We start from the raw sequence: 10424 nt of genomic DNA on the forward strand, positions 1-10424 counted from the left end.
GCCTTTCGGCCCTTCATAGAACATTTGAAGTGTATGTTTGTGCCGTTTAATGGCCTTCTGGTATCAGGTAATCCAGAATTTTTGGAAAGGGGCAAGGAATGGTTGATTCTTGTCACGTCTTAATGAATGTTGTCATGCCAATGTGCAAATTGGATATGCCTTGGGTAGGGTTGGCCAACTGCCAGGCAGATCTCTGGTGATCAGATGATGCAAAATCCCTACAACTAGTTAACGACATACCAATAATCATGGATACCAATAGAATAGTTGTTTCTCTACAATCAGTGTGATTAATGTGTAAGAGGCACAGTGGAAGACAAGAATATGCCAGTGACTCACCTAAAGACAGTGTGGCCTTGTGATATGTGATAATGTGATATGATTCCACAACGTGTGTTATAGTTTGAATAGAAATGTATAACATATTAATGTACATAATATACCCTAATATTACTAAGCCAAAACATGTTTTAAAAAATTGTGCCAAAGGGAAATGAAAACTGGAAATATCTCATGTATATACTTATACATGTATAAGTATACAGACCCTTTGGCATGACACTCCAAATTGAGCTCAGATGCATCCAGTGTCTTTTTATCAAGCCTGACATGTCTCTAGAACTTGTGGCAAATACAATAATTTGGACATGATTTAGAAAGTCACACACCTGTCTATATTCATATTGCACCTCCGTCACATGGTCAAGTTGTTGCCAGGGTCACAAAAATTATATACACACGCATCTATATTGATAGGCACACGTTCAATGGGGCCAAATTACTTTCAACAGGGGCTTATTACCCATAAAGTGTACTGTAGGGTCTTGAGAATAACAACATTGCGAATACAGGATAATATTTTTTCCAAATCAATGTTGCATCCTCATATTATTGAAGGTGAGAAAAATATGCCATGGGAATTCTTCTCACTACCAGGGACCTTTATCGGATTAATACATTTATGAACAACACTGACTAATGAACATAGGATGTATCAGGTCCTTAAAAATGAGAAGATTTTTGTTAAAATTTGAACTAGTTTGCTAAGAAATTAGGCTAACTTGAATAAACTAACTTGCTTGCTCTTTACATGTTTACACATACTTTGCTAGGATCTTCTGCTTTACTCATGAATTAGAATGTTGGGTATGACACACCTTAAAAATGATCAACATATTACTTATTTTGTAAATTTCCCACCATTTTCAGAATGATGCACCAGACGGATTTCTTTCAAGAGAATCATTGTTTTGACTGTTTTGGCTCCCTCCAGTGGTCGGCTTCATCATTAGAGGCTTGAGAGTGGCGTTTGAATATTTGCTACTACCACAAATGTCACCTGTGGTGGCTCCACCAGACCCAAGCCCTAGGCTTAATCTTAGCAATGGGAGACAATATGTTAGTTGAGGCGTTAATATACATGGACATCATTTTATGTATGAAAAGGCTAGTTCATTCACACGTCTAAAGTTCCTTTTATACCATTAGGTTTGTATGTGTTCTATAATATTTTTATTGTGCACTAGATCATATGGGTCAGACAAATAATCAATTCCAGGTAAAAGCCAAAGGCATAGCTTTCTGAGGAGGGGAAACAATACTACATTACTCAAAAGATTGCCCTCTTGCTAGATTGATGAATGCAGTCAGAGTGAAACAGTGAAAAACTATGAAAAAATAGGCCTTTCATTCATCATGTCGTTCTCCATGATTGATGTATTAATTCAACATCAGTATCATACAATAGGTTTGGGTGATGTCTGAGATGAGACAACTTTCAATCTGAACGTTATTTTTTTAAGCTTCTATTCTAGGTCGTGAAATTATGTTTTCATCTAGCTTTGTAGAATTACTTTTCTACATTCTAAATGACAGCATGCTATAGGGGAAAATTCAGTGGCAGCTATATAAATGCTTTCTGAAAGTAAAGGGTTTGGCTTTGCAATGTTGCTTTAAACATGGGCTCAAATGATGATATAATTTTTACTCTGATACACTTGGCTGGTCTCTGGAAGAAATAATAAATTCTCATTGAGTCAAGACGAAGCCATAATATAACTGAGAACGAAAGAAGACAGTCAAAGGACTCCAGTAATAATCAAGCTATAAACTGTATATAAAATAAGCAAATCAGCAAATATATCTTCAACAGACATGTTATCTAGATACTGTAGGGTACTGCCCCACTCATCTACAACAGACATGTTAACTAGATACTGTAGGGTACTGCCCCACCCTTCAGCAACAACAGACATGTTATCTAGATACTGTAGGGTACTGCCCCACTCATCTACAACAGACATGTTAACTAGATACTGTAGGGTACTGCCCCCCTCATCTACAACAGGCATGTTATCTAGATACTGTAGGGTACTGCCCCGCCCTTCAGCAACAACAGACATGTTATCTAGATATTGTAGAGTACTGCCCCCCTCATCTACAACAGACATGTTATCTAGATACTGAAGAGTACTGCCCCCCTAATCTACAATATAATTGTTATCTGAATACTGTAAAGTACTGCCCCCCTCATCCACAACAGACATGTTATCTAGATGCTGAAGATTACTGCCCCCCTCATCTACAACAGACAAGTTATCTAGATACTGTACTGTCCCCCTCATCTACAACAGACATGCTATCTTGATACTGTACTGTCCCCCTCATCTACAACGGACATGTTATCTGGATACTGTAAAGTACAGTTCTCCTCATCTACAACAGACATGCTATCTAGATACTCTACTTTCCCCCTCATCTACAATGGACATGTAATCTAGATATTGTAGGGTACTGCCCCCTCATCTAAAACAGTCATGTTATCTAGATACTGTAGAGTACTGCCCCCCTCTTCTACAACAGATATGTCATCTATATACTGTAGAGTACTGCCCCCTCATCTACAACATACACTCACCTAAAGGATTATTAGGAACACCTGTTCATTATTGCAATAATCTAATCAACCAATCACATGGCAGTTGCTTCAATGCATTTAGGGGTGTGATCCTGGTCAAGACAATCTCCTAAACTCCAAACTGAATGTCAGAATGGGAAAGAAAGGTGATTTAAGCAATTTTGAGCGTGGCATGGTTGTTGGTGCCAGACGGGCCGGTCTGAGTATTTCACACTCTGCTCAGTTACTGGGATTTTCACGCACAGCCATTTCTAGGGTTTACAAAGAATGGTGTCAAAAGGGAAAAACATCCAGTATGCGGCAGTCCTGTAAGCGAAAATGCCTTGTTGATGCTAGAGGTCAGAGGAGAATGGGCCGACTGATTCAAGCTGATAGAAGAGCAACTTTGACTGAAATAACCACTCGTTACAACCGAGGTATGCAGCAAAGCATTTGTGAAGCCACAACACGCACAACCTTGAGGCGCATGGGCTACAACAGCAGAAGACCCCACCAGGTACCACTCATCTCCACTACAAATAGATAAAAGAGGCTACAATTTGCACAAGCTCACCAAAATTGGACAGTTGAAGACTGGAAGAATGTTGCCTGGTCTGATGAGTCTCAATTTCTGTTGAGACATTCAGATGGTAGAGTCAGAATTTAGCGTAAACAGAATGAGAACATGGATCCATCATGCCTTGTTACCACTGTGCAGGCTGATGGTGGTGGTGTAATGGTGTGGGGGATGTTTTCTTGGCACACTTTAGGCCCCTTAGTGCCAATTGGGCATCGTTTAAATGCCACGGCCTAACTGAGCATTGTTTCTGACCATGTCCATCCCTTTATGACCACCATGTACCCATCCTCTGATGGCTACTTCCAGCAGGATAATGCACCATGTCACAAAGCTTGAATCATTTCAAATTGGTTTCTGGAATATGACAATGAGTTCACTGTATTGAAATGTCCCCCACAGTCACCAGATCTCAACCCAATAGAGCATCTTTGGGATGTGGTGGAACGGGAGCTTTGGGCCCTGGATGTGCATCCCACAAATCTCCATCAACTGCAAGATGCTATCCTATCAATATGGGCCAACATTTCTAAAGAATGCTTTCAGCACCTTGTTGAATCAATGCCACATAGCGGTCAAACACAGTATTAGTATGGTGTTCCTAATAATTTTTTAGGTAAGTATATATGTTATCTAGATACTGTAGAGTACCGCCCCCCTCATCTACAACAGACTGTTAGACACCAGACACACATTAGACGGCTATAACAGCATTAGGGGATTTGATGTGTGGAGGGATCAGATGTGTCGAGGGAATCGGATTTGTGGAGGATCAGATGTGTTGAGGATCAGATGTGTGGATGATCAGATTTATGGAGAACCAGATGTGTGGAGGGATCAGATTTATGAAGGATCAGATGTATGGATGATCAGATGTGTGGAGGATGCCTTTAAAGCACGTTTAAGTGTAATGCACTTAAAAATCAATGTGTGAGTGAAGAAAGTCAACCATGAAGGACGCAGGCCTCCATTCCCCGAAGAACACAGGGACTGTCATGACTGTGAAAATGGGTATTAACAGAATTATTTGAGAAAGTGGAACCTCGGCCGCCCGCCAGCAATCCAACCAGCTGGAGAGAGCAAGACCAAGCCCTGTTTTCATAATGCACTTGAGGAATTAATCATTTAAAACAGGGGGAACTTTCTACTGTGTTAGTCATAAGGCCTACCTGCCACTCATGTTCACACGTGTTGCTTTATATCACCTACGATGGCAGATGTCAGGTATCTATGATACATCTACTTAGATTGAGGTGAACACACAGGCAGTAAAAATCTGCGTTGCTGACAAGATCATCAAAAACCACTTGGCTCATCTGTAATTGTCTGTTAAAAGCAATTACATACAGTTTGCAATTACATATGCATTTACAGCACATTCCACACCTAGGCTACATGATTTGCAAGGTTATATCATCTTTACATTATCCATAGAGAGCAATAGAAAACATATTTTAATTAAGTAGTTTGAACACAGCTGGCATAATTTCAAAAGCAGTTTTAATCTTCAATTTGTTTTTAAAGTTGACAGACCTAATGATATCATTTAGGTTGTTTGCCCTGTCATCAGGCTTTGATACAGTGCAAATTATTTTAATTTGACTTAGGCAATCCTGGAAGACAACTATCTTCTTGCCTGGCTGATTAGTGAAGTGCCGTTTAATTGGTTTAAACTTTGCTCTGGCTGCCCAGGGATCCACATGCTTAATTTCAGCAAAAGGTCAATATCAATAAATCCAATGTTTATAGAGGCCAGCTCCTCTATAGCCTCTTCCCTCTACCTGACCACGGCAAGGAGAGAGACCTGCAGAGCTGACCCAGGCCACCGCCACACACCAACAGGGGTCTGGGAAGAAGATTAGAATTTCAAGCTCTGTCGGTCTACCCTCTTGTCAGCTGTTTATTGCCTGTGACCTCAGCAAGATGAGGTCAGATTTTCATATTATAGCAAACCAACTCCTTTGGCACAATTGGTAGCGATATATTCAACAGCGGCATAATAAAAGGGGCAACGAGGCAGTGGGAAATACTGTAGAAGAGCAGGCCGAAGACCGGGGGCGGGGGGGTAAATGCATCGCATGGACAGGTGGTCAGCTGAAAGGTGCAAAGCAAAATCACAAAATGTTACATCATTTGTGCAATGGAACAGATGAGAATAGACAAAGAGTGATATTTAATGTAATCCACTTTGCAATGTCTTTGTTGTCGCGTTTGTTGTACATTCATTTTTGGGCACTAGGCTATACCAGCTCTACAGGAAGCCAGCGGTAGGAATCCAAGGCCAGAGGAATGCGGGGGGAAGAGTGAGCCTACAGGCCCCCAGGGAGGGTGAGGTTCCATCGCTTCATGCTCACCCTTCAGGATTTAATTCACCCAAACGGAGAGATGAAAAGCCTCACTGATTACATGTCTAATGCTTTTTGCAGCTCATCACTCTTTAATACCCAAGAGGACCCCTCCCCCCCACACACACACACCCTAAACATACACACACACACACCTAATATAATCAACAAACTTTTTTCCCAGCCACTGCTATTATCAGTCATGACATCATGTCAACTCTCAATCATCACTGATGTTTAAAGCCCCTCGTTTGTCAAGTGTGACTTTGATTGTCCAGCTATGACAATGAGCAATTAGCCGGGTTTATTTACTTGGGTCTTTTTTCTCTCTCCCTCTCTTGTTTCTCTATATTAGCTGAATGGGGAACATGGTGGCGGACATGGCTTCTGTAGAGCGGTGTGCACTGTTGCACAATGGAGCAGTAATTGGGTGATCATTCTGTCTGGTCACCATGCATCACCGCTCATATGACCTCACAGAAATCCATCAGCAGCCAGGGGAAATAGCTAGGCTACTCCTGCAATCAGCCACGCCTGCAAGCAGACTTCCCCAATAACTCTGCAACAACAGTATTAACTCATGACATGACTTGCAGGGGAGGGAGGGAGGCAGCCATTAGAAAATACATAGGTACTAGATTCCACACAGACATTTGTGCACTCAACAAATATCTACAGTATATTATGCAGGCACACACTGAATACTCCAAATTCTAATAACGTAAGTCCACTTCCTTTTGCCTGCCCGCGCAGTACATTCATTGGGACACCATTTGCCTTTACTGCTTAAAATCAATCAGGTATGTTTACCAGTTTGCCTAGGGGGCATACATGGGTGAAGAAATAACAAAGAGCGAACAACAAAATGACCAGGGAACAAATTGAAAAAGGTTCTTACTTCATCAGTGAAACCATCACAGCATCACTAATTCCCTTAGTGAGGTGAGAGTTGCTCTGCCAATAATCATAATTACTGCAGCACCTGCAGAGTGAGAACACACCTCTTTGTATTGTATCCAACTCTTGTACGTATTTGAGACGCAGTACATCCCCACCCAAAACAATACTGCAGTTTTGAAATGAACTGCAGACAACTGTGGATCTTTTGGACGCATTAATGGTGAAACATCTGCAATGTACCCGCCACGGAACTGCAGTTACACAGCAAAATAACTGCAGTAAAAAAAAACAATATTGCACCCGTACTGCAGTCATAGAGGAATCATCCACACTTTATGATGACTTTATCATTTCAGGATTCACGCTGGATTTGTTAAACGGGGTGTTGATACTTGCTGAAGAGGGTTCTTTTAAGACAGAAAACAGTTCATAAACTGTATCCTGCCAAAGACTGAGAAGCTGCATATGTGGGCAGGGATATTCCAGAACAGGACCAGTTCTTCTAGACAAGACATCCTAGCTTGTACTGAGCACAGACCTTTTGAGAGACGTGCTGAAACTGAAAGAAATGGGCGAAGTGAGTTTTCTGGTCACACGGACGGAGGGACGGGCAGACAATGGGTCAGAGTTAGTGACATCACGTAACTGGTCCTAACCCATCCTTCCACTCCTACATCATATCCATAAACCTGTTCCCCCAAGGCCGGTGCATATTTCAATCTTAACATACTTTACACTCACCTAAAGGATTATTAGGAACACCATACTAATACTGTGTTTGACCCCCTTTCGCCTTCAGAACTGCCTTAATTCTACATGGCATTGATTCAACAAGGTGCTGAAAGCATTCTTTAGAAATGTTTGCCCATATTGATAGGATAGCATCTTGCAGTTGATGGAGATTTGTGCGATGCACATCCAGGGCACGAAGCTCCCGTTCCACCACATCCCAAAGATGCTCTATTGGGTTGAGATCTGGTGACTGTGGGGGCCATTTCAGTACAGTGAACTCATTGTCATGTTCAAGAAACCAATTTGAAATGATCCGAGCTTTGTGACATGGTGCATTATCCTGCTGGAAGTAGCCATCAGAGAATGGGTACATGGTGGTCATAAAGGGATGGACATGGTCAGAAACAATGCTCACTTAGGCCGTGGCATTTAAACGATGCCCAATTGGCACTAAGGGGCCTAAAGTGTGCCAAGAAAACATCCCCCACACCATTACACCACCACCAGCAGCCTGCACAGTGGTAACAAGGCATGATGGATCCATGTTCTCATTCTGTTTACGCTAAATTCTGCGTGTTGTGGCTTCACAAATGCTTTGCTGCATACCTCGGTTGTAACAAGTGGTTATTTCAGTCAAAGTTGCTCTTCTATCAGCTTGAATCAGTCTGCCCATTCTCCTCTGACCTCTAGCATCAACAAGGCATTTTCGCCTACACGACTGCCGCATACTGGATGTTTTTCCCTTTTCACACCATTCTTTGTAAACCCTAGAAATGGTTGTGCGTGAAAATCCCAGTAACTGAGCAGATTGTGAAATACTCAGACCGGCCCGTCTGGCACCAACAACCATGCCACGCTCAAAATTGCTTAAATCACCTTTCTTTCCCATTCTGACATTTAGTTTGGAGTTCAGGAGATTGTCTTGACCAGGACCACACCCCTAAATGCATTGGAGCAACTGCCATGTGATTGGTTGATTAGATAATTGCATTAATGAGAAATTGAACAGTTGTTCCTAATAATCCTTTAGGTGAGTGTATGTTGTGGTATGTTTCAGCCATTTGTACATTAAATATATACTTTTTCATAAAAGGATGGATGTGTTCTAGACATGCATGCAGATACAATTTACATATTTATTTGGTAATCTGGAGTGCAGGTAATTGTTTAAAAAGTATTATAAAATATGATAGTTGTGCAATATCCCTCCAGTAACCAGTATATACTATACAGAATAACATGAAGTATTTTACATAAGCTTTCACCAAATTCATAGGAGTTTCATGATTTGTATTTCTGGGGGTGGATTACACATTTAAGAAGCACTGCCTTAGCCTAAGCTTCCCTAAACTCTTATTCAATACTATTCCACTTTCCACTCCCTGTAAACAGTCAGTCAGCTTTATCAATACTGTGACTCTTTACCATGGGTTTAAACACTGTTTTTTTCATGCGCCTTTTTCATAAATGTTTCCTGCTGGATCTGCCTGAGGCATTTTGGATCGTCTTATCACTATGACCTCAAGAAGGAATTCAAGGTAAACGAAACATAGGGTGCATCTCAGTAGGTACGGGATGAACTGTCAAGACAACTGGAGACACCTCATTATTTCTGGCACTGCATAAAAAGGCCTGTTTCACAGTGTCCATACAAGTAAAACTCTTTGTAATGATGAGAAGCACAAGGCCAGTACAGAGAAGTTGCGATATAAAAAGATTTTAACCAGTCGTAACAAGTCAGCTCTGGACTTTCCTGGAAACTCCTGTATCTTTGCACAGGCAAATAACCTGTTAAAACCTATCTTATGTTCTCATTCTAGTTTCCACAGTTACACTCAGCAAGCAAATTAAAGTAAAAAAAAAGCAGTATACTTAAAGTGTGTTATTTTGGAACCACATTTGTTGTACTTTTAAACACTAAATATTAATATTATAGTTTTTTGTGTAAAAATGGTCCAACCTCGAGTATTGTGTCCTCATAATCTATTATGAACCAATGTCATCAACCAATTGAGCACTGGATTCAAACTCACACCGAGAATCAAATTAAACAATTGAAATCAGAGGCTGTTCCAACTTGCGTGAATTTCATCATGGCAACTCATATTGTGACTCAGTAGTGTGTAGGGCCTCCACATTCCTGTATGCAAACCCGACAACGTCTGGGCATGCTTCTGATGAGATGGCGGATGGTGTCTTGGGGGATCTCCACCTAGACCTGGATCAGGGCATCAGTGAGCTCCTAGACAGTCTGTGGCGCTACTTGGTAGTGTCGGATGGATCGATACATAACGTCCCAGAGGTTCTCAATTGGATTCAGATGCCTTCATCATCCAGGAACTGCCTACACACTCTGTCCACATGAGGCCGAGCATGGGCTCGGCTTCATGTGGAGGAACCCAGGGCCTACTGCACCAGCATAAGGTCTGATGATGGGTCTAAGGATTTCATCCTGGTACCTAACAGCAGTCAGTGTACCATTGGCTAGCACATGGAGCCCTGTGGGGCTCCGATGCTCAGGGTCAGTGCAGAGGAGGTGAGGTTGCCAATTCTCACCACCTGGCGTCTAATCGTCAGGAAATCCAGGATCCAGTTGCAAAGAGAGGTGTTAAGACCCAGGTTCCTGAGCTTGGGAACAAGCTTTGTGGGCACAATACAGTAGAATGCTGAGCTATAGTCCACCAACTGCATTCTTACGTATATGTTACCCTTTTCCAGGCGGAAGAGGGCGGTGTGTGCAGTCAGGGCAATGGTATCATCCTTATTGAAGGGGGGGGGTCAAAGGTGTCAGGAAGGGTAGAGCTGATGTGGGTTCAGACTAGCTGCTGGAAGCACTTCCTGATGAAGATGAAGCATGCCAGTATGTTTTGCGCAACGATCTTTACATAAAGGATAGCATGGTTGGTCAATAATTATTCAGTATTCATTTTAACTGTAATATAATACAATTTAAATTAAATCAGAAGTTAGAAAC

The sequence above is a fragment of the Esox lucius genome, chromosome 2 (assembly GCF_011004845.1).
Source record: "Esox lucius isolate fEsoLuc1 chromosome 2, fEsoLuc1.pri, whole genome shotgun sequence".
In the NCBI taxonomy this organism is placed as follows: Eukaryota; Metazoa; Chordata; class Actinopteri; order Esociformes; family Esocidae; genus Esox; species Esox lucius.